Source organism: Hordeum vulgare, chromosome 3H, assembly GCF_904849725.1.
Source record: "Hordeum vulgare subsp. vulgare chromosome 3H, MorexV3_pseudomolecules_assembly, whole genome shotgun sequence".
In the NCBI taxonomy this organism is placed as follows: Eukaryota; Viridiplantae; Streptophyta; class Magnoliopsida; order Poales; family Poaceae; genus Hordeum; species Hordeum vulgare.
Window position 1 is genome coordinate 17,817,328 of NC_058520.1, and position 26,921 is coordinate 17,844,248.

Consider the following 26,921-nt stretch of genomic DNA (forward strand, 5'->3'; position numbering starts at 1 on the left):
ATTCTTGCTTCTGTCGGCTACTTGACGGAACTTGCGTAACTAGCGACACGAATAAAACTGATCGATGGATTTGATGGCTAAAGGCTCGTGTCGAGCCTTTGCTTTGTATTGCTTTTCATTTTCTGGTGTTACAATCAACACCCCTAGGGTGTCTTTTATACACGTCCACAAGGGACTATGAAAATAGACTAGTACTAGGAATCCTAATACTACTAGGACTTGGTTTGGCTTTCTTTCCTAATCCTAAAGAAACAACATGATTAACTTCTACATTCACCTCCTTAATCTTGTTGCTTGACTTCACTTAGTGCACTCCGACTTTCCTCCTCATCTCGATGAACTTCTGTCGACCGAGGGACTTGGTGAAAATATCGGCAAGTTCGTCTTTCGTGTTCACATGTTGAACCTCGATCAACCCTTCTTCAATGCACTCCTGGATATGGTGGAACCGGGTATCTATGTGCTTGCTCCTTTCGTGATGAACCGGATTTTTGCGCAATGAGATTGCAGCTTGGTTATCGATCTTCAGTGACACCTTCTGGACCTCCCGCTTTGCAAGAATAGCTAGGAGTCTTCTCAGCCACATTGCTTGACAAGTCGCCGTGCTTGCCGCTATGTATTCTGCTTCGCATGAAGACAGTGCCACCACCTTTTGCTTCTGAGAATTCCACCTAATCGGATTCAGGCGAAGGTAGAAAACCATGCCCGTTGTGCTCTTTCGGTCATCAACATCACCTGCCATGACACTATCTGAATATACACGAAGGATCAATCCTTCCTTTCCCTTTCTGTGCGTGCAACCAAGATCAATGGTGCCTTTCACATAGCGCAAGATTTTATTGACCGCGCTCATGTGCTCGGTTGTCGGATTCTCCATGAAACGACTCATGATCCCGACTGAATAAGCCAAGTCAGGTCGGGTATGCATCAAATATCTTAGGCTGCCCACAACGCTTCGATACATTGAGGTGTCCACCGGCGGATTTGAGCTACGCTTGCTCAACTTGTGACGTTGGTCCATTGGAACTTGTGTCTCGTAGCAATCTGACATGCCACACTTTTCCAATAACTTGACCGCATAAGCCGATTGACATAGGGAAATATCTTCGGAGCTTTGCTTCACTTCGATGCCCAAGTAATAGCTGAGTAATCCCAGATCGCTCATGCTAAACTTGTTCTTCATTTGCGCCTTGAAACGTTCAATTTCTTGTACGCTATCTCCGGTGATAATCAGATCGTCGACATAAACTCCAACTAGCAGGTTTGAGCCTTTGGAGTTCTTTGTATAGACTGCGTGCTCGAGGGGACATCTCTTGAACCCGAGCGAGACCAAACTCCGGTCTAACTTTGAGTTCCAAGCTCTTGGCGCTTGGTTCAACCCGTAAAGTGCCTTCTTGAGCTTGTAAACTTTCCCTTCTTTGCCTTTCTTCTCGTAGCCGAGGGGTTGTTCCACGTACACTTCTTCTGTGAGATCGCCGTTGAGGAAAGCGGATTTAACATCCATATGATGAACCTTCCAATCCTCTTGTGCTGCCAAAGCTAGGAGCACTCTCGCCGTCTCGTTTCGAGCAACTGGTGCAAACACCTCATCATAGTCTACTCCTTGACGTTGTACGTAGCCCTTTGCAACGAGTCTTGCCTTGTATTTCACAATGGCACCCTCCGTGTCCTTCTTTAACTTGTAAACCCACTTCAAACCTATCGCCTTTTGGTTTGGAGGTCGGGTTACCAAAGTCCACGTGGCATTGCTCTCAATCGCCTTCATCTCCTCATCCATGGCGTGCGTCCAACTATGACTTTTGCTCGCCTCTACGAAGTTCGCCGGCTCCTCAACTCCGAAAAGACATAGTCCGGAGTATTCGAGCGTAACTGGCTTTGTGTACTTGTAGACTTTCTTAAGGGTCTTGTAGCGACGAGGCCCCGAGGAATCCGGTGTGGCTTGCGAAGGAGGTGACACAAATTATGTCGATGTTGATGCACTTGAGGAAGATGGCTTAGTCTCGGGCGTGTCATCGACATCCGCGTCGTCGGCGTAGTCATCGTGATCATGATCATCATCTAGATTGTCATCGTCACTATGCACCTCGTTGTCGATGTTGTTGTCGAGATCTCCACCCGTGCCATGCGCTTCATTTTCGCTATCTCCTTGCGACCTATGCACGTCGTCGTCGGTGTCGGCACCATGATGATCGCTACCATTGTGGTCACCTTGGTTGGGCGTCTTATCAACCACTTGGACATCGTCCCCTGCATCATCATCAGTTGGAAATTCAACCATGAATATTTTACTGTTTGGAGCTTTGTCGGCTGCGGCCCTCCAATTCCACGCGTGGTTTTCTTCAAACACGACGTCGCCTGAAATCCGTAGACGCTTGGTTTGTGGATCGTAGAAGCGGTATGCTTTGGTGCGAGAACTCCTCTCGTATCCGATGAACACCATCTTGGACGATCGGCAAGCTTTGAGAGATGCGGCTCCGCCGTCTTCACATGTGCCACACACCCGAACGTCCGTAGATGAGACACATTCGGCTTAAGTCCGTAAATTGCTTCATACGGAGTCTTGTCGATCACCGCCTTCATTGGAGCCCGGTTGAGAAGATAGACCGCCATCGAGACAGCTTCTCCCCAAAAAGTCCCCGACAGGTTCTTGCTCTTGAGTAAACTCCTTGCCATGTCAACGACGGTTCGATTGCGCCTTTCAATGACCCCGTTCTGCTGCGGCATGTAAGGTGCCGTGAGTAACCTTTTTATGCCAATCTTCTCGCAGTAATCATTGAATTCGTTCGACGTAAATTCTCCGCTGCGATCTGTTCGTAGAGCGCGAACCTTCAACTTGTGTTCCATCTCCGTTGCAGCCTTCACCTTCTTGAACGCTTCAAACGCCTCATCTTTAGATCGTAGGAGAATGACCCACATATATCTCGAGTAGTCGTATACCACGAGGAAGAAATACTTCTTTCCCGCGTGAGTTGCTGGGGTGATAGGGCCACATAGATCACCATGGATCAGCTCGAGTGCATCACTTGCACGATAGGTAGATTGAGCAGCGAACAGCCTGCGGTGCTGTTTTCCAACCAAGCACCCGTCACATACTCGATCAACATGGTCGATAAATGGCATCCCGGATACCATCTCCATCTTTGACATCTTCTTCACGGCGTAGAAGTTAACGTGTCCAAATCTAGCATGCCATAACCATGAATCATCATCACTCTTGGCGAGCTAACACTCCGGTTGACAACCTATTCCGTGTGCGATTAACACGAGCTAGCACGTTTCGGAGGTTGTCGAAGATCGTCATCACTCCGTTCTCGATATTCACCTTGCATCCATTCTCATCAAGCTTCCCAATAGAGATAATGTTGTTGCGAAGCCGTGGGATGTAGTACACTCCGGTGAGTATGCGATGTTCTCCTGTGAGACCCTCGAAGAGGACAGATCCTTGACCGCAAATCTCCACAGCTGAACCATCACCGAACTTGACCGAGCCTTGAACATCATATTCCAGCTCGAGAAATTTCTCCTTGCATCCCGTCATGTGGTTACTGGCACCCGTGTCGAGATACCACGACACATTGTGATCCCCGGATAACTTAGGTGTCACATTCTTCTCATGAAGTAGCACCTTCCGGGTTGGTTTCACAACCACCATTTCAGCGAGATCACAAACTTCGGCCATCAGAAGACCTGGACCTTCGTCTTCCTGCTTTGCCAAATTTGCCTTGATCTCCCGCTTGTTAGGCTTCGGACAATCCTTTGCTAAGTGACCCATCTCGTTGCAGTTATAGCACTTAACCTCAGATAAATCCAAGTTCCATGGCTTCCGCCCTTTAGATTGGTCCGCCTTACCACGACCTTGTGGCTTGCCTTTTCGTTTGCCTTTTCCGATTTGTCCGTCGTGCTTCACGTTGCTTGAGCCTTCGCCACCATCACGTCTTCCTTTGCTACTTGGGGCCTCCCAATCTGCGCGCGAGTACATGAGTTGGTCGCTACCTCCTCCTTTGCATTTCCGAAGCCACGAGCATTCGCTTCCCATGTCCGCAAGCGTCCGATTGCCTCCGTTATGGTCATGTCGTCGATGTCGTAAAGCTGCTCAAGCGTGCCGATGATGTACGTGAATTTATTAGTCACAGAACTGAAAAATTTCTCCACAATCTCGGTCTCATCGAGCTTTGCACCAAGAGCGCGGATCTCTCCCACCAAAGTAGTAAGACGCATGGCATAGTCGTTCACCGATTCAGTTTCCTACTTCTGCAACTTGTGAAATTGGCGCTTCAGCACTTGTGCCCGAGCATTGGTGACGCGATCTTCTCCGATCCTCATCTCCTTGAGTGCGTTCCACGCCTATCTTGCCGTCTCGAACTCCGCCAATGTCATCAGCATGGAATCCGGCACGGACTGGGCTATAGCGGCCATGGCACCTTCGTCGGACTCGTCATCGACGTCGTCGTCCGTGATTGCCTCCCACACTCGATAGATTTGGAGAATAATTTTCATCTTCACCGCCCACACGCCGTAGTTGGCGTCGGTGAGCATCGGGTACTGGATGGGGATGTTGCGATGTGCCTGGACGTTGGCGCCGCTCGTTCCTTCACCACTGGTTGCTGACTTGACGCCCTTCTTCACCTTGTCATCGTTCTTGTTCGCCTTGGCACTGTCCCTGCTAAAGGCCCGTGTCGAGCCTTTGCTTTGTATTGTTTTTCGTTTTTCTGGTGTTACAATCAACACCCCTAGGGTGTCTTTTATACACGTCCACAAGGTACTATGAAAATAGACTAGGACTAGGAATCCTAATACTACTAGGACTCGGTTTGGCTTTCTTTCCTAATCCTAAAGAAACAACATGATTAACTTCTACATTTCGTAGTTTACTCCATACAGACTGCATTTCGCTTGAATTTATTGGTTGCTCTAGGCCATTGAAAGTTCTTAATGGTAGTAGCCGTGGACGGTGAGCAACAACCGTTGTTCAATTCCAGCTTGGTCGTAATGGTAGTTCTTAGGAAACTTCTGTCGCCATGGCCCCCAACTAATGATTACTAAAATATGTTTCCTAGTAGAAATTTGCCTTGAAGGAATGCTTATTCGACCAATATTGGTTGGTTTAGCCTGTCTTTCAGCACTACTCTCCTAGTGTTAGCGAATGAAATCGACACAGTTAGTCTCTTTGGAAGCTTTTCATTTGATTTTTTGCTAATTGTGCTTGATGCAACTTAGATATAGTAACTATTTAGGTACTTTGATTTTGATTGCAATCTGCATATCCTTGAAATATTTATCTGTGCCAATTGCCATATACAAGTCCTTAGTTTCTCTGAAGGATTAAATCATGTAGTGATATTGGCCCATGTTTTGTCTACGCACAATGAATTTGGATTTCTAGTCAAAGTTAGACTGCTTTTAGTTATTAGACCTCTTTTGTCTACGCACAATGAATTTGTTTTGTTCTGCTGCATACAAGCTTGAGGATGCGGAGGAGTGATGATCAAACGTGAGAATGGTTATTAAAAAACCGGGTTTAACGGTTCGGTGCTTACTTTGGGTTTGATTGGTTCAGGTTTTATTGGGCTAAGATTTTTTTAGTTGGTTTTGGTTTGGGTATATGGAGAAACCAGGTTGGGTATAGTTGGTTATGGGTTTAAACGGTTTGGTTATTAGCGGTTATAAACTATGGGTCCAAACCGGTTTCTAGGCATTGGTTATATGCAATAATCAACTACGACCGAGAACGGGTATCATTGATCCGCGTGCATGTTGTAATGCATTATGTAATTATGTATTATGGGGAAACAATAGATGAAAATCGGAAGTGTTTTCTTGTGCTTTCGCTAAGCAATTTGGTTTTAATACACTTGTTAGTGAGCTTATCAGCCATGGGCATGTTCTTTTTGCCTCTTACTGTGTGTTGACTATATCTCAAGGATTACTTTGTTTCTAAACTGTTGCAGATGCACTTATGCCTTTTCTATCTTATTTATTTCTTAACATGTCAATTTATGCAATCATATGTACATTAAAGCAAACCCATGGTTATGTACTGGGTCTAAACCCATGGTTATGTACTGGGTTTAAACCCATGGTTATGTTTTGGGTTTAAATTGGTTTGGATGGAAAAAATAGTGGGTTTGGTTTTGGTTGGGATAAAAATGACACTAAATGGGTGTGGTTCAAGTATGGTTTTAATAGATAAATAAATGGGTATGGTTCAAGTATGAAACCATTCTCAGGTTTAGTGGTGATGCCATGGATTCATATTCTTACTTCTGCCTTGATGATCTCTGGGAGTATTTCAGGGAGTGGAATGCTTATGGGGCTGGTGTTCCCCAGGTGTTAAATGGCGGTGACTCCGTGATCCAATATTATGTGCCATATCTCTCTGCTATCCAGCTGTATGATGATCCCCTGGTGTTAAATAAAAATTATAATTGTGAGGAATGCACTTTAGTATTATATAATACTTGCTCTTACCCAAATTGTTAATGTATTATCTGTCTCAGTTTATATGTATGGATACTTATATATTGCTTATAGATTATCTTTGAATTGCTACTAACGTTTTGTTTGTCTAGTGCATAGAGATGTCGTCGTATGTCGTGTACAAGGGAGAGGTTCTCGGAGTCTACGACGACCGGGAGGAGTGTCGGAGACAAGTTCACCATTTCAGCGGTAACAGTTACAAAGGGTACACCACTAGGGCGGAGGCGGAAGCTAGATACACGCGCTATCTAGCGGGAGAGAGGAGGGAGCGGAGGAGGAACCGAATGAAGATCAGTTTCATCGCGATGATGCTCATCGTGACCACAACCCTCTTCTATGTGATGGTAGCTTAGATATCGACTTGTAATGTAATGACAAACTCGCTACTCGCGGTCTCGAGACTTGTAATGTTCTAACTTTGTTCGGTATTTCGAATTCGGAGACTAATATGATGAATTGTATACGGAGACTAATCTTCTATTGTATTTGATAAATCTGTTGTTTATATGTTGTGCTGTTTATATTCTGTGCTGCAATGTATTTTGTACCCTGTGCAAATATCAGAAAAGCAAAAAAACAAATTCCTAATATTCATAGTAGTGGCGCACCATATTGCACTTTAGTGGCGCACATAAATAAACACACCAGTGGCGCATTATCTAAAAGTGCGCCATTAGTAACCCAGAGCACAAGATACACATGGCCCCTTGGAGTAACAGCAGTGCCGCACTTCTGGGCCTAGTAATGGCGCACTTTAGCTGCGTCATTAGTGTCTGGGATAGTAATGGCGCATCAGGTGGTGCGCCACTGTTATGTAGATTAACAGTGGCGCACCAGGCGTGCGCCATTACAATTTATTAGTAGTGGCGTGATAATAGTGGCGCACCTAAAGTGCGCCATTAATAGCCAAAATAGGTGCGCCAGTAACAACCTTTTTTCTAGTAGTGTACAGACGCGAAGTGAACGTTTTTTGGGTTTGGATCAACATGTTGGGGCTTCACTTTTGTCCGCGCCAACCCAAACAAACGTAGACGGACGATTTGGGTCGCTGCGTTGGAGTTGTTGGCCAAAGACTATACTTTTTCTAACCAGTTGGGGGGGGGGGGGGAGGAGGGTCGCCTAGAACTTCATGTAGCTCCACCGTTGCCCATAAATGAAGATGGGACAAACCCAACGATTTTCGCAAAAAGTTACAACTGGCGGTCTTTAATTCAAGGCCATCAATGGTGCCTTGCTACCACTAATGTAGTCTTAGTTATAGACAAAACACCTATCACATTGCTTGTTCTATCACTAATGTACTCGAGCACTCAGAATGACCAGCATATGGCCATCACCGGTGTTTCTGGCCCAAGTCTAGCCCATGTGGGCTTTAAAATACCCACCCAATTGTCACCTGGTATAAAATACTAACCCTAACCATTGGTCTTCTTGATTTATCCCATCTTACAATCCACCCTTTGAACACCTCTTTATCAAGCCCTTCACCCAAGCTATCTTCCAATCGGTCTCTCACTCTCGTCGATCAGTGGCCACTCTGTCTCCTATCTCTTCTAACACGACCTCCTCCCCCTTCTACATGGACACCACATCAACAACACTACCATATGTTGTACTCCCTCCATTCCTAAATATAAGTCTTTTTAGATATTTCACTAGGGGAATACATACGAACCAAAATGGGTGAATTTACACTCTAAAATATGTCTATATACATCTGTATGTAGTCTTCTAGTGGAATATCTTAAAATACTTATATTTAGGAAGGGAGAAAGTAGTTTGCATCCGCGGCATGCATAGATCACCTGCCGCTGCGGTGGTAGTCAATGACCCTCCATGCAGAGCCTTGTGATGGCGGTTGGAGGACTTTTTCACTGTTTTGCCCTTCTCAGCAAACCTTAACACAAAATGAACTCGCTCGAAAACTATTTCACGACTTTTGATGACGTCACAAGCCGTGGTGTTTCATCTTGATTTAGAAACGTCGATCGATAATGCGTTGCTCCCATTCATAAATAATTGCCAAATGTGAACAAGCTATTTGCAATGCCACTAGCAATGGTGTTTCATTTTTGGGCAGCAACATCGTGCCCTTTGGCGTTTCCAGCAATGCAATATAGCTCGGCGTTTTTATCCTGCCATGTAACATCTCGACCAGGCTAGCAACGCAGTACATCTCGGCATTTCTAAATAGATACGACACGCCACGGCTTGTGACGTTACCAAAAGGGTCATATTCTGAAATAGTTTTCGAACAATTTCATTTTTTTTTCTTAGGTTTGGTGAGAAGGTCAAAAGAGTGAAAAAGTCAGCGGTTGGAGACCAATACAAAGGCACATGATGACAGGGCTGGCCCAACTGCGAAGGGAAATTTTAGGAGGTTCTACGAGGTAGCGGGCTAGACGACACGCTCGTAGCACCATTGTGCCAAGAATGAGTCCTTGAGTATCTTTATGAGAAAGTAACACATGAGAATATTGCAAAGGTTGTTTATGGTTCTTCACGGAGCGCTATGGGTCTCATTAGAGCATCTACAACCCGACATGGTAAATCTGGTCCTGTACATGCCCACGAACGCAACCGGACGGTCCTTCTTATTTTGCTCCATGCATTCACATAGTTCAAATCCGAACTCCCAAAGTCAAACAAAGTCATGCACGTCGATCATCTGATAAAAATTGTGTGAATTCAACAGTGTTAAACAAATGCAAATGATAGCATAGTTCAACCAAACGGACAAGCCAAAATGAAATCAATGTCCGACCGACAAGTGACGTCGGGTCACTGTCCTGATGATTTTGTCCATGCGTCCTACTCTACCTGGGCATCCATCCCTTCCTGCATCGAAGCTTCCTCCTCCGTCTGCATCATGGCAATGATTGCAGCCGTTGCCACCTCCAATGCTCTACGGTCATTGATCTCCTTCTTCCTGTCCACAAGCCATTTTTTGGCATGTTGATCCAAAGTGGATTCATCCGCGATCATGGTATTTTCCAACCTTCACGTTGGGTGAGAGTTGCAACCTCTCCTTCTTGAGCTTAATGTCTCCAAATGTCTTGGCCTTCTAGAGTTCCCTTTTGTTTGACGCCTCTTGCTTCTCCAACTCGATCTTCTCCATCTCAATTTCAAGACGCCTCTGTGCCCTCATCCGATCCCACTCCATCATTTCCCTTTGTGTGTCCAGCATAAGCTTGAACATCTCGTCTTTTTTGCTCTCCCTTGACGGAAAATGCCCGTCCATGTGGACGACATTTTTGTAGCAGCGGCGTCAAAGGACATCCTTGCCTTCTCCCACTTTGCTCTCCCTTCGTCGTCATTATCGCCCAACCCAATGGATTAGTGGGAGGTTGAGCCATCATTTCTCTTCTTTTCGGCCTTGAGGCCGGCCAGAACTTGTTGCCTCTTTGGCTTGCGATCCAATAAGGGCCAATAATGTCTAAAAGCAAATGGTCTCTTCTTTGTCTCGTGATACAAAGTGTTCGCCACCGCCGCCTAGCATACAACACAAGTATGAGCCCAAAAATTAAAAAAAAACACCAACACTACAAGAAATATGTCAACTTGTAACTTTCTAGCACTGACCCTCGAAGAAATAGTCGTCAATCTACGACCATTTGAGACCAATTGGTGGTAACCTATTCGGGGGGCTCCTAACGCTAAACCATAACGACCAATTTGGCCACAAAGGTCGTAATTCCCTTACACGAAATGGTCGGAAAGCACACAACACTAGTCCCCAGCCTTATTTCTAGAGGATCATGACCAATATAGATGGTTATAGTCATGTAAATTGTGGTGCATTGCTATGACTAGGCGCCACCTCATCAGTTTTGCCTATGTGTCGTCCATGTCTCAATTTTTGCCCTAGGCTATGAAGCAACCTACATTTCTATAATTCCAAAAATTCCGCAAAAATTCTCATAAATTCTTTGGATCATATATTCCTCAAATATGTCTAAGCCATTCCTTCCCTAGTTCAAAAACAATTCAAAAATATTAATTTTCGTATTCTGTTCAGAATAGAACTTTCTGAAGGAAGTGCTATTTATAATTTCTTAATTACCCTAAAAATATTTGGGAACTCTTTCCTATCCAAATCATTGCCTCATGAAAAAATACATCTCTATTTGCCAAGTAAATATTTCTCAGCAAATGTCCAAAGTTTATGTTGTGCTAGAAGCTTTGTAAAGGAAGTACTAGCGAGGAATATCCTAATGAGCTGAATTTTTGCCTACTTTTCTATATGCCTAAATCCTAGCTCTCCAAATTTTTTGAGCCCCATCTAAGAATCCATGTGAGCTCACCATCGAATATTTATTTCGGGTAATATTTTCAATTTGTGAAGCAACTACCTTTTACATTGCTTTATAATTGATAAAAACTTACGAGGACATGACCCATACCATATAACCTCCCTCGACCAAATTTTAGCTCATTTACTTTATCCAATTTCCCTCAATATTTTCCCAATCTTCTCTTAAGTAGAGAGCATTGTGAAGTAAGTTCCATTTCTATTTATCTAAATGGAACGAAATTTTTACAGTGCCTTCATATGCGCAAATTAGCATCCTCATCCAAATTGTAGCTCAACCCAATCATTTATGTGAGCACAACCTCAATTTCTATTTTTTGTCCTGATTGGTACATTCCAAAGCAAGTGCTATCTAGTCCCCTCCTATTGCCGGCAAACTTGATCTTGCATATTGAAATAATTACCACATGCCAATATTCAGCTCTGTTTGCCTATTAAATCTTCCTCAGCAAATTTTCAAAGTTTCTACCGAGAGAGAAGCTTTTTCGGGGAAGTACTAGCTAGGTTTATCCAAATGATCTAAGATTTTTCCAAATATTCCATATGCCCAGATCTTCACTCTTCACAAAATTTGAGCTCTATCTAAGAATCCATGTGAGCTCATCATCCAATCTTTTATTCTGGTCATATTTTCAGTTTGTGACGCAAATATAATTGATATTACTTAAATATTGCTCACAATTTACTAGCGCATGTTCCTACTTGTAAAACTTACCTCCACAAAATTTGAGCTCATTTCATCCACCCAATTCCTCTCAATAATTATTCAAGTTTTTGTCCAAAGAAGAGCACTGTGAAGTAAGTGCCACTTTGGCATGTCCAAATGGTATCAAATTTTTACAATGCTTTTCTATGACCAAATGACCATCCTCCACCAAATTTCAGCTCAATCCATTCATTTATTTGAGCCTAGCTTCAGCATCCATATTTCTGCACATTGTGGTACTTTGCAAACAAAGTGCCACCTAGGCTCCTCCATTTGAGCTGAAAATTTACCAAGATAGTTTCCTTAGTAGATGATCATCCTCATCCAAAACTCACATCCTTTGGCCATGTGAATTTCTCCCACTGCTAATCACACACTTGGCTGCTAATTCCTGTTTGAGCTTAGATCAGTCTCCTCGTGAGATTCTTATGTTGTATCGTTCTTTCTAACACCTATTGGGGGAGTGACCAACCCACAAGACATGACTAAGCCGCCCAGAACACGTGGCAAAACCACAGTCATGCGATGACCGCACGGATGGCTTACTCGTTTACGCGCTCTCGAGTTGGGGCCCTCCCACACTATCCAAACATTTACGTGTTTCCACAAGACTTATGTACCTACAAATGAATTTTTGGAAAAATAATGAGCAAACTATAATGTAGTTGAAGTTCAAATTTGACCCCCTTCCACCTAAATCTACAAAAAATTTTGTCTTTCATGAGAGGTGGATAAAACCTTTTGAAACCCAACATTTTGGATAATTGTACATTAAATATGGCCTAGTATTTCCTAAAAATGATTTGGTCCAATTTTGCAACAAATATATGGTAGGTCTCACAAAAAAACTTATTTTGGGCACTCAAAAAATGGAAAATGAATTTTGTGTCCAAAGAAACAACAACTTCCTTATGCAACATTGTTTGCCATTCCAAAATACACCCTTTTGCACAATATTACATCATTTGAACAAATTATGCGATGAATGTAGCCATAAGATTGATCATTTATCTTGAAAGTCATGAACCTTCGCAAATGATAGCTCATTTATGAAATATGTTTTTAAAATAATTATCATATTACAAGTTTTATTATTTTTCCTCGTAAATTGGTCACATTTAATGACACAATGCGAAGTTTTTCTGATTTTTTGATTTGTTTTTAAAATTTTCATGCCCGTTTGAAAATACGGTCAAAACACTCGGTATGACCGTTCATAGCTAGTGGTTCAATCTTGGAAATTTTTTAGCGTCTTTGTGACTAAGTAGATACTTTTGTACCTAAAAACTATTTTTGGAAAAAATAAAAAAACAAACTATAAGGTAGCCGCAGTTCAAATTTGACCCGCTTCCACTTGAATCGATGGAAATTTATCTTTTTCACGAGAGGTGGATAAAATCTTTTTACACCCAACCATTTGGTCAATTATACATTAAATATGGACTAGTATTTTATAAAAATGATTTGGTCCAATTTTGCAACAAATATATGGTAGGTCCTTCACCAAAAAACTCATTTTGGGCAGTAAAAATGGATAATTAATTTTTCTTTCAAAGAAAATGAAAAAAATCCTTAGGCAACAAAGTTTTCCATTCCAAAATGCACCGTTTAGCACAATACTAGATCATTTGAACAAATTATGTCATGACTGTGGCGATAAGATTGATTATTTGACTTGAAAGCCATGAATGTTCACACATGATATCTCATTTCTAACAACATTTTTTTAAATAATTTTCGTATTACAAGTTTATTATTTTTCCTTATAACTTGGTCATATATAATCTTCACACAATGCCAAGGTTTTCCAATTTTTTATTTGTTTTGAATTTTTCATGCTCATTTCAAAACGCGGTCAAAAACAGCGGGAACGACCGTTCCTAGCTCATGGCTAAATCTTGGAATTTTTTTGATGTTTCTGTTATTAAATAGATACTTAGGTACCTAGAAATGGTTTTTGGAAAAAATGAAGAGCAAACTCTTAGGCAGGTGCAGTTCAAATTTGATCCACTTCCAACTAAATTGGCGGAAATTTGACTTTTTTAAGAGAGGTGGATCAAAACCTTTGATACACAACCATTTGGTCAATTGTACGTTATATATGTCATAGTATTTTATGAAATGTATTCGGTCCAATCTTGCAACAAATATTTGGTGGGTCCTTCACAAAAAAGCTCATTTTGGACACTCAAAAAATGGGAAATGAATTTTTCATTTAAAGAAAATTAAAACTTCCTTAGGCAACATTGTTTGTCATTCGAAGATGCACCTTTGTGCATAACATGAGACCATTTTAACAAACTATGCCATGAATGTGGCCATAAGATTGATCATTTGGCTCTAAACCATGAATCTTCACACATGATGGCTCATTTGTGAGAACACTTTTGTAAAATAATTCCCATATTACAAGCTTATTATTTCTCCTCGTAACTTGGTCACATATAATGATCCAATGCGTATGTTTTTTATTTTATTTTATTTTTCACGTCTATTTTAAAATGCGGTCAAAATATGATTTTTAATGTGTCTCCAAATAACATGAAAGCCCCTCAAATCAACATTTGCACAATATTGGCTCATTTTAACAAACTATAAAAGGGTGACATGTCAAATGTTTATTCGGAATAAGTGGGTAAAAAATATAAGAGAAACAATAAAAATACTACATAAGCTTAATTCTGATTGTAGGAATGAGTTGTGGCATGGATTGATGACATGACAAACATCTGCCCATCCATACATAATCCATGCGTCTTTCCATCCATCCAACCCACCGCAGCAAACCCCACTCTCTCACACGTGAAACCCACCCAGACCCAGCACCCGATTCCAGTCCCTCGCCTCCCACATCGCCACCGCCACCCACCACCGACCTCGTGCCCGTCCCACCCACACACCCCCGGCGGCCATGGCCTTCGCCATCTCCCAAGAGTCGCCACCCCACCCTCTCCCATCCCCTACCCTCCCCTCCTCTTTGTAGAAGAGAAGGGAAAGGGAGATCAAGCTTGGATGCTATGGCAACCCTAGATCCGCCACGCTCACACAGGGTTTCTTCGACCTGGGCCTTGACGGAGGTCGCGAAGAACTGCTCCATGCCAACACTCTCTTCCTCACCCCACCTCACGTCAACTCACCTAAGAAAGTGTTGCCGGCCTACAACACCAGACCAACACCGTGCCAAACCCCGTGCTGGTGCCGTAGGAGGCCGAGGCGGAGTCCATGATGCTCATCTCTAGCCCGCGCATCACCGTCTCCTGGCTGAAGCGGGCCGATTGCCGCATAGGTGCTCCTCCCCTCCCCTCCGCCTTCCCTTCCCCGTGCCCATACCTTCATCCTTTTCCACCCATCGCGTCTGGGTTTTTGCGTTCCTCCCATGCACATTTCCTCGGTGCATTCCTAGTTACTATGCTTCGCTGGCCTTGTCATCGATTTGGCTGATGTGGTCCACGAATTGCCTAGTGGATCGGGTTGGAGCCCTTGAGTTGGCTCGAATTCACCAACCCTAGGAATATAACTTCCCCAAATCCCATTTATGTTGGTAGATTGAGGTTTTCAGAGTTAACCCTGCCTGTTACCTTGATAGAAAATGGTCAGGCTTACCTTTATAAGCTCATTTCACATGTTATGGCTACTCGATTGCTCCCAAACAGATGTAAACGGGCAGTTCAATAAGAAACCTTCATCTTACAATGCATTTGCTAGCTTTATCTCAAGTTATTTTCTTATAAGTCTTTTTGCTACATATTAATGCTCTCAAGGAGGTTAATGTGTCATGTTCGTCAATGCCTGCTCGTGCTCCATCATACAAGACGATCCCTTTGCAAAGTTCTCCAGCAATTCTTTCTTTGAAGGATGGGAGTCGATAGAGACATCTAAGACCATAGTCGAAGGCGGTGACTATCCGTGAGCTATTCATGTTTCTAAATTTAGATACATGCATGTTTGTGGGGCTCAAGTTCTAAACGTACAAGATCACTACTCTCCAATATGTTGCGTGAATGAGAGAGCTGCTGAATTGATCAACATGTTGTATTCTGAAATTGGTTGCTTTTATTCTCGCTCATATACACCCCTCTAGCCAATGGTACTAGATATTATCTTTGTTAGTTTTTTATATCCAGACTAATTTCGCATGGTTTGTTTCGACCATTTACTACTCGTTGTGGTTCTCAAACACAAATAATTGGTTTATGATCCATAATGTTCAGCCATTCGCTTTTCTTTTCAAGGAATCGGTTTGCTCTGTTGTAGCCTAGTTCATTTCTATGCTGCTTGTTGTAAAACCAAACTAGGTGTGTGAGTGTGATGAGGTTTGGTTTAGTGCTTGATGCCTCTAGACTACATGTTCTTGTGTAGGAATACTTGTGATATAACTCTCGTTCCTTATGATGTCATGTATATAATAGGATAGTTGCACTTTGGATCTATTTATTTCCAAGCATATTTGATCTTGTATGTATGTATGATGCATGTGTGCTTCGATTCGGAGCAGTAGTAGGACAAGGATGAGAGGGCGAGGATCTCGACGGCGATGACAACCAATAGGATGAACCCACCCACAAGGGCGGCGACGCCAACCATGAGGATGACGACGACCTGTTCTGCACCACCTTGCGCTGTGGCGACTACATGTAATTGTTTTTGTGATTGCCTTCGTTTTAATCCTATGGATCTGGTGCATGTTTGGTATTACATGCAATCTCCTTTCAAGACGATCCCATGAACTTCCATATTTTTGAAAATTCAATTTAGAATTCTTCCAATTCCATCAAAATATAGAGGGAGAAAGGGGTCCATGATCTAGACATACACTTCATGTACAATGCAATCAAGAGAGAGAGAGAGAGAGAGAGAGGCGTCAGCTGAGTGTGGATGGATTTCCTGAGGCTAATTGGCAGTGCCAACTTGTTTCCTAAGCCACATGCTTCCTGGTAGGTAAACTCGAGAAGGTTCTGTTATTCTTGGTAGTATGCACTTGTTTTGTTAGACCATGTCACTCTCTTACCTTACGCTCTGCTCCTGCTTAGTGGTATGTATGCATGTGCTAGTGTTTCTAACCACCTTGATGTTAGTGTTAATTAATCCTCAAAGCCATAGATTTAATGAAGTTTTTTTCTGAGTACATGGAGTGCTTGTGAGGATTTTTTTATGATGTACTGTATTAAATATTGTTGATGAGCCCTTCCATTATCAACGAGGGTTTGGTTCGACAATTGGAGGTGGAGTATATGTTCTTGTCGGGACAGTTGCGAGGGAACATGCTGGTCCAGCATTGGAAGTTTTATTCCTCATAGCTAGAATAGTTGCTGCACTTTCAACATTTTGTTATTACGAGCTTGCTAGTCGTTTCCCCTCTACTCGAAGCGCCTATCTTTATTCGTATATATGCATTGGTGAAGGTAAAAATTATGTTATGCCGAGCTTGCTAGCCGTTTCCCCATCGCATAGATTGCATCCTTCAAAGATGAAATCTTAGTTGTTTGATATTTTATACCATGGTGAATTCTTTTATGGTATTGCATGTATGATCTTATAAGGACAGAATGATCTAACATGGTTAACACGTTGTACTTATCTAGTGTATGTAGTGCAATTATGTACATGAACATACTCTTATTATTTTGCATTGTTTCAACTTTTTTTTGCTATTGTATAGTTTCTCATGCTTGATCATTCTACTGCCAGGTGAATGTTCTTTTCAAAAGTTGGTGGCGAACAATAAGGACTTTTGTTATTTATTATAATCTAAATTTATGTTTTTATTTTCTTGTTGTAGAATAGTTTTGCTTGACACTTGCTGGTTCGTGCAATGTAAAGACATGCACTCATGGAGTGAATGGTTGTAATGTTATAGTTTGAGCTCCTATAATTTTTCATGTTGCTTTGGAAATGTATCGGAGTCGAAGATAGATTGTGTTATGATGTATAGTAATGTCAACGGCCTAAAAACATCAGACTAGATCAATTATTTCAGTGTAGCTCAAACTATATTGGAGAATTATTTATGAGGGAAAAACGTGAGAAGGCCTTTGCCCAGCAAAGAAACGACCCAGAAATATAGCAAAAAGAAATATGTTGTTAAAAGGCCATCACACAGAAATTAAAAAGGCCGAATTGCTTGGTTAGGCCCATGTAGCTAGCAAAAATTAATAGGGAAAGTACAGATTAAAAAGGCTAAATTAATAGGCTCATCCCATCTAAACCATCGAGCTAGACCGGGCTGATTCTATCTACGACCAAATTCATTTGGTCAAAATTTTGCACGCCATCTCGTCACTATGTATCCGACATGGTGTGGCAGATAACTAGCGACCAAGACAATTGGTCGTAGAGTCTACGACCTTTTATTCTGGTCGTAACCGCCTACGACCATTTCGAAAAAAAGGTTGTTAAGATTCTTTAGAGATGGTCAGCTTTTGACCAACAATTTTTGTCATAATAAGGTCACAAATGGAAAACAATAACCATTTAGTGACCAATATTGATGGTTGCAAGTTGACGTATTTTTTGAAGTGCAACATAACGAAATGATAATAAGATATGGCAATCCAACTTACATGAGTTGCCACTCCCATCCCACTTTGAGACTCTTTGGTCACTTGTGAGTAGTAACCGACGTACTTGTTTACTTCTGTTTAAATGATCCACCATCGATGCTGGAGTGATGCCACAATCCAGGTGCTCACGATAGGAAGGGGCTCCACATACACCTTTCGTTCATGATTGTCCATCCAAATGTTGGCCCAATACATGCTCCCCTTTTGCTTAGTGCCACTTATTGGATCCAATGTTGTGTTTAACAAAGATTTGTCCAGCAAGATGTCCTCATATCTTGAGAAATCAAGCTCTCTTGCTTTCGTCGTCTTGCCCTTCGTCTTCTTCTTGGTAGGATTGGGATCGGATGTTGCCCCAATCAAAAATGCGCCATCTGCTCCATTTCATATTCCACATGGGTCGGATCTTCATTCTCATTCATCATACTTGCCAAGTATGTCTCCTACACGTTCATGGTTTGCAAGCAATCATCTTGTGCGAACTAGTGAAATATACAAAACATTAATCATTAGATCGGACATGAGCAAACATACCCGATCTTGTTGAGACATTTCGTCGAACATGCCGAGTGCAGCCCAGGCGGTGAGGTTGTCCGTGCTCACCCGCTCCCAAACGAGCTGCGGGGACTCACACTCATGGACTGATGGCTGCTGCGTGGCCGGAAAGCTCTCTAGAAGGGTCTAGCCGGCCTTCTCACCCTCCTCCTCCCCGGTCCGATGGTGCAGGACAACACAATCCGCGCCAGCGCTTGCATGGATGGGGTGAGGGGAGCCTGGCGCGCCGGGGGAGACATCTCATCGACGACGCCCGCATGTACCTATGCGGCCAACTCCGTGTGTCGCTGTCGATGACGACACAACTTACGGGTGATGTTTCTCCGGTTTGCAAGACGAAGCGGAGGAAGGCCACCGACGAACAAGACGGAATCTGTCTCTGTTGCGGTGATCGGGGACAGGGTCGAAGACAGCACGACGGCGAACCGGTACAGGTGATGCGGATGGAGAGCAAGGGTGCCGTAAGGTGAGGGGTCGGGCACGTGAAATGTTGGGGGCGGCAGGAGGAGGAGGAAGGGTTTCGGGATTTGGTGCAATTTGAGGCAAGTGTCGGGCTGTCGGGTCCGACGTTGCGGGAGAGTGTGCGAGCGCGCCCGGGCTCCCTCTTATCCGCCCCATATTTGAGCTGGAAATGAGGGTGCGGGTCAGCCTCAGCGTTTGAGGCTAGTTTGAGAGATCCGTGTGGATCGAATGTTTGTGATTGAACAATGACCGGCCGGCCTGCCTGGGTGTTTGAAGAGGGTTTGAGGGGTCCGGCTGTACATACTTTTATACGTCATATTCCGCTAAAATGAAATATTAAAGAAATCCACGTTTGAAATTGAAAATGGTGATAACTAAGCTATTACCGTTATCATTAACAGAATAACATGTTTGCCATGAATTAGTACCGTTTTCGACCCTGATAAAAGTTAGTACTACACATGAGTACCAACACAGCATACCAAAGTGTGCATATATATCCTTATCTTTTGAAAGCTAATCCAACACATATTGTATCTAAATTTATATGTATATAAATGTATTGTACGTGCTAAAAACGTTGTGAATGGCTAGCCGCCGTTGATTGGCTGCATGCATGCATGATAGAGGATTCCAAAAATATTATAAGCACAAAGAAAGGCTGGCGATTCAGAACGCCTTGACTTGGACACGAGCGTGACGGCATGGAAATTTTGACAGGACTGGAAAATAACTAATTGCATTAAAGTGAAGGGCTATGCATGCAGATGCATGCATGTAGAGTAATTTAACTTCTCATAAAAATCTAAAATTAAATGCACAATATAAAACTGTTGCACGTGCGAAGGAATCAGTCGATAGTAGTATTATATCTAGAAGTTTATCGTCCATCTTCTATGCAACGGGAATATATATAAAAACAGAATGCATTCAAGTGAACAAGTCATCGTTCTTTCGTCCATATTTGGACCAGTCCTCCACTTGAAATATTTTGCATGATTATCCGAACGTTTTAACACGTGGTATTAAAGTTTTTTAAGCCATCTAGCAATTAAACCTTACATGGATTGGTACGTCATGGAGTTGATTCGAAGCTACCAAATTTCAAGTAGGAATGTACATATAAATTAACTGAAGAAAATCCAATTTTCCGCCTTGCAATTTTTGCCAAAGAGTCTGTGTTTAATCTTAAAACTTTGAAATGGTTAAAAGTGAACCCTAAATAATATGTCATTGATTACAGAGCGGTTATCGTTAAAATTTACTTCTGTTATGCAATACTACAAATTTACACGGAATTGATGTAACTTTCCCATCCAAAAATGTTTTAATATGTTTTAAACATTTTGTTGAAATTCCACGAGAAAGCGAGCAAGTGTTTTCAAAGTAGGATTCATAATAGGCTGGAGATACAACAGTTCTGCTAGCCACACCAACCTATAATTGTTTCTCACAAATGTATTTTGCAATACATTCAACAATTGTTTCAGGCAATAGAAGAGAGAGGGGAGAGCAGACCGAGAGAGACGACACATACTTTCGCTAGAATGTACAAGTTACAAGCAGAGAGACACAGAGACACACAGCCGGCACATAATTTCGCGAGAACAAACAAGTTGCAAGAGGCGCCGACGTGTACGGAAGAAACTAAAAGGAACCTAATTTTCTAAAAGGAACCTATTTTTCATTTTAGGCCTCTGAGAGCATCTATTGTCGGACCCGCTATATCCTTGTCAAACGTCCGGACAAACCGCTCAATCAGTACTGGTCATTAAAAACGATCAGGCTGACGGACACCTCTCATATCTAGTTCAAATATGAGGCGGACATAGGGGAGTCCGGGCACGTCCGTCTGACAGGCCCGGCCCATCCATGACCCCACGGCTGTCCCATAAAATTCCGCATGTCGCTCATCGCTTCGAACCCCTAGCTCACTCACTCTTCTCTTTCTATGTGTCCTCTCCTCTCCCCGCATCGACTCCGATTGAATCCAACAAAACGTCGATCTCCGACAGCCACTCCGATGACGACCTGGATGCAGAGTATGAGCTTGTCCTCTGCATCGCCTTCGAGCGGTCCAAGGTGAAGATCAGGGGCAGCTCCAGATCGACAGCCTTGCCTCTTCCCCTCCGGCACAGCACGAACACCGGGGCTGGCCCCTCCCGGCCCGTGCGTAGCACCGGCAGGCGGCCTGCACAATCCATGCCTCCCCTGCACCGTCCCTTGGCCTCGTCGGCTGCTGCTCCCCCACGTGGGAAGTAATGGGTGCTTGTGCATGCCGCGTCGGCCCGGACACGCACGCCGTAATCAGAGGCGTGCGTCGCCCGTCGCGAGCGGCAACGACAAAGGGAGAGGTCGGAGGCGTCGCCCGCCACGGGATGGAGCCGAAGCCCGACGAGGACGACAGGCTCCTCGAATAGGTCTACCGTTGATCGCTTACGACCGCAGAGATGGACGTGCGACGTCTCCTGCGGAAGAACGCGCAGGCGCTACGGATTGCCATTGAGCAGTCCGAGCGCGAGGCGGAGAAGGTAGCAGCTGAGGCGTTGATAACCCACAAGTATAGGGGATCACAACAGTCTTCGAGGGTAGAGTATTCAACCCAAATTTATTGATTCGACTCAAGGGGAAGCGAAAGAATATTCTCAAGTATTAGCAGTTGAGTTGTCAATTCAATCACACCTGAAAGATTTAGTGTCTGCAGTAAAGTATCAGTAGCAAGGTAGTATGATCGCAGCAGTAGCAAAAGTAACCAGTAGCAGCAAAGTAACAACATTAGCGGCAAAGTAATGTAGCAAGGACAAGTAGTAAAAGACTCGTAGGCATTGGATCGGTGATGGATGATTATGCCGGATGCTATTCATCATGTAACAGTTATAACACGGAGAGATATGTAACTAGCTCATGTTCGTCAATCTAATGTAGGCATGTATTCCGTATGTAGTCATACGTGCTTAGGGAAAAGAACTTGCATGACATCTATTGTCCATCCCTCCCGTGGCAGGGGGTCCTAATGGAAACTACGGGATATTAAGGTTCTCCTTTGAATAAAGAACCGGACCAACGCATTAACACTTGGTGAATACATGAACTCCTCATACTATGGTCATCTCCGGGAGTGGTTCCGGCTATTGTCACTCCGGGGTTGCCGGGTCATAACACATAGTAGGTGACTACAACTTGCAAGATAGGATCTAAAACACACATATATTGGCGACAACATAATAGGTTCAGATCTGAAATCATGGCACTCGGGCCCTAGTGACAAGCATTAAGCATGGCAAAGTAGTAGCAACATCAATCTCAGAACATTGTGGATACTAGGGATCAATCCCCGTCAAAACTAACTCGATTACATGATAGATCTCATCCAACCCATCACCGTCCAGCAAGCCTACGATGAGATTACTCACGAACGGTGAAGAGCATCATGACATTGGCCATGGAGGAAGGTTGATGATGACGATGGCGACGATCTCCCCTCTCCAAAGCCCAGAACGGACTCCGAATCTGCCCTCCATATGAAGAACAGGAGGTGGCGGCGCCTCCGTATCGTAAAAACGCGTTGAATCCTTCTCCCTGATTTTTTTCCGGCCGAAACGGACTATATAGAGCTGAGGTTGGAGGCGGTGGAGCGTTGTGGGCCCCACAAGCCTGCCAGGCGCGGCCAGGGAGGCGCCTGTTGGGCTTGTGGGCTCAGGGCTCCACCTCTCCCGCTGATTCTTGCGCCAGTATTTTTCATTAATTCCAGAAAAATTCTCCGTAATTTTTTAGGTCATTCCGAGAACTTTTATTTCTGCACAAAAACAACACCATGGCAATTCTGCTGAAAACAACGTTAGTCCGGGTTAGTTCCATTCAAATCATGCAAATTGGAGTCCAAAACAAGGGCAAAAGAGTTCGGAAAAGTAGATACGACGGAGACGTATCAACTCCCCCAAGCTTAAAGCCTTGCTTGTCCTCAAGCAATTCAGTTGACAAACTGAAAGAGACAAAAGAAAAACATTGACGAACTCTGTTTGATCTTGTTGTTGCAACTATGTCAAACTCATAACCAGAAATTCAGCAAGATCACAAGCAAACCACATAAGCAAATGACATCTAGGTCTCACGGTAAACTCATATCAATGGCATAATCAACTAGCGAGCAAATAATAATAAGTCTCAAACATCAACACTTCAATCAAAACAATCATGAAGCAGTACGAACAGATGGTATCTCGCTAGATCTTTCTGAGACTGCAAAACATAAATGCAGAGCACCTTTAAAGACGAAGGGCTGACTAAACATTATAGTTCATGGCAATGAAGATCCAGTCACAATCATACTCAGCACAGTTAAAAGCAAAGAATAAAAACGACAGAGGTGCTCTCAAATTGGTGCTTTTACAAGAGGAGGATGACTCAACAGGAACATAAATAGACAGACCCTTCGCAAAGGGAAGCATTGATTTGCAGAGGTGCCAGAGCTCAAGCTTTGAAAACAGAGATAATAATTTTGGGTGGCATGCTTTCATTGTCAACGCAATGACTAAGAATTCTCATCATCTTCCACGCTAAACATGCTATAGGCGGTTCCCAAACAGAAAAGTAAAGTTTTGACCCCCCACCACCAATCAATCACACTCCACGGCTAGCTAAATCCTCGGGTGCCGTCCATACCAACATCAATCCTGGGGGAGTTTTGTTTGCAATTATCTTTTCGATTTGATCATGGAACTGGGCATTCCACTTACCGGCCCCTTTCTCGTGAATGATAGTGAATAAACACATATCGAGGATAACACGCCTAGCATGGAAGATACTGATAGCCCCCTGTCACCACATGAGCGGTTCGGGCATGCAAAACAGATTATTTCTTAAAGATTTAGAGAGTGGCACATGCAAATTTACTTGGAACGGCAGGTAGATACCGCATATAGGTAGGTATGGTGGACTCATCTGGAACAACTTTGGGTTTATGGAGGTGGATGCACAAGCAGTATTCCCGCTTAGTACAAGTAAAGGCTAGCAAAAGACTGGGAAGCGACCAATTAGAGAGCGACAACAGTCATCAAAATGCATTGAGATTAACTAACATTGAGTGCAAGCATGAGTAAGACATATATCACCATGAACATGAATATCATAGACATGAAACAATTAAAAATTATAGATACGATGGAGACGTATCAAGAGGTTAAACCTTTTGTTGTGGTTGTTAACTTCACCTCCAGACACAATAATGATCTGTGTACTCTTGTATCTGTGTATAGTCCTTGTCAATGGGAACCTAGGGATAATTTTGTTAATTGGTTATATCACTTAAATATCCCTATTGATGCAAACTGGTTGCTGCTGGGAGATTTCTATTTCATCGAGTCCATTGAACATAAAAACCAACCAGGGGGAGATCTCAATGATATCTTTATTTTTAATGAGATTATTGGTCACCTTGGGCTGCTTGAACTACCTTTGAAAAGGCAGATCTTTCACCTGGTTTAATATGCGGGCTGTTCCACTTTTAGAGCAGTTAGATTTTTTTACCTCAATCAATTACATCTCATATTATCCTTTTTCTAAGGTGCTCCCTTTAGCCAGAACTGCATCACACGATGTTCCATGTGTGGTTGTCATTAGAACCAATATTCCAAAGTTGAATATATTTAAGTTTGAAATTTTTTGGGTCAATATGGAGGTTTTTTATGAATGTGTCAAGCAGTCATAGGACAAGCCCTCTAGGAAAACTCATATTTCTGTTTTCATTGCAGATAAATAGAAAACACTCAAAAATGATCTTAAGAAGTGGAAGCTCGGGATTTCAAAGCTCAAACTTCTGATTGATAAGTGTAATAAGGTGGTAATTATTTTGGATAACATGGAGGAGTTGAGGCTTGTAGTCAGACAGGAATTTTCATGTGGAACACATTTTACATCTACATTTTTTGTACTAGAAGAAAAGATGTACCATAAGGTACATTAAAGTGGCTGAGGAAAACTCCAAGTTCTTTAATAACATGGCTACTAAGAGGTTCAGAAGGATGGATCTATTATTTTTTAGCACAGTCAGATGGATGGAATCATATGGTCAGCTTTTAAAGGAAGAATGGGAACATCTAGGGGAATTAACACGTGGTTTAATCTGCAAACCTTCCTCAAACCTGTGGAGATCCTAGGTGCACTGAAAAAGCCTTTCTCTTCTGATGAGATTAATGAGGTTGTGAAACATATGCCTGTCGATAAGGCTCCTGGACACGATGGATTTAATGGTTTATTCTTCAAGAAGTGTTGGTCAATTATTTGTAAGAACTTTGATGCTCTTGCGCAGCAGTTCTATGAAGGAAAAGCCCAGCTCTCAAATCCGATTTCATCGTATATTACTTTGATCCCCAAAAAGTTGGCTCCTAGGGGAGTAGGGGATTACAAGAAAATCTCTCTTACTGGAATGGGCACTACTAGAAAAAAGGCTATTAGGGGCGCACCACTTTTTGCTATTAATGGCGCACTATAGGTGCACCATTATTACCACGCCACTAGTAACAAATACTAATGGCGCACCAGAGGTGCGCCATTAGTATTGCAGGTAACAGTGGCACACCTTGTAGTGCGCCATTACTAGTAACAAATAGCAATTGCGCACCTCTGGCGCGCCACTGGTAACCTTTTTTTTTGAAGGCGGGAAAATAGTAGTGGCGCACCGTCTAACCCCCACTGTGCGCCATTGCTATTTTTGAATTTTGAATTTGGATCTGGATCTAGATCTGGGTCATTTTTTTGGCTTGTTTTTTTGCTCTTTTTTGTTGCTTGAATTTTTTTTCAAATATTATTCTCGACCTGGATCTGGTACGTTCTTTGTGCTAGGGGGGCTACACATGTGGCCGGAAGTAGAGGAGGAGTGAGGAGAGACCGTGAGGAGGAGAGGAGGGAGGAGGAGGTCGCCGAAGAGGAGGAGGACCGTCAGCAGGAGAGGAAGGAGGAGCACCGTGAGGAGGAGAGGAGGGAGGAGGAGGTCGCCGGAGGAGGAGCACCGTGACGAGGATAGGAGGGAGGAGGAGGTCGCCGGAGGAGGAGCACCACGAGGAGGAGGTCACCGGAGGAGGAGCACCGTGAGGAGGAGGTCGCTGGAGGAGGAGCACCTTAAGGAGGAGTTCACCGGAGGAGGAGCACCGTGAGGAGGAGGAGGTCGCCGGAGAGGAGGGGTGGAGATGGAGTGGAGGAGAGGAGGAGAAGAATGAAGGTGTAAGTGGCTGGCCGGCCCTCTTAGCCCAACTTAGCAGTGCCGCACCTTGCACTGGTATGCCATTGTTATTTTTTTTGAATTGCGAAGGCGGGAAAATAGCAGTGGCGCACCTTGCAGTGGTGCGCCATTGCTATGCTACATAGTAGTGGCGCACCTAGGCGTGGTGCGCCATTACTTTTTTTTTGCCTCCAGATCTTAAAAGCATCATAACTTTTTTTCTGTTAGGTTTTTGGGGATTCTAAAAATCTTCAACGGGTTCCTAACAACTTTTTCATCGGAGGTCGTATGCAAAAGTTAGGGCCATTTTATTTTTTTTGAATTTTTTTGAATCTTTTATCATGTTTGTTAATTTTCCTAACAACTAGAACACATAACACATGTGCATCTATTTTTTTGAATCTTTTATCACTTTCTTCTATTTTAGTTTAAAACCTAAAAGGCGATCCAGAGGGGTGTGTGTGTTTGTGTGTGTGTGACGTTAGTAATGGCGCACCACGCCCAGGTGCGCCACTGCTATATAGCAGTGGCGCACCACCATCGTGGTGCGCCACCAATAGTGATATTGGGGATAAGCCTTTTTCTAGTAGCGGGGGGGGGGGGGGGGGGGTAAAGTTCCTCTCAGAAAATGTTGTA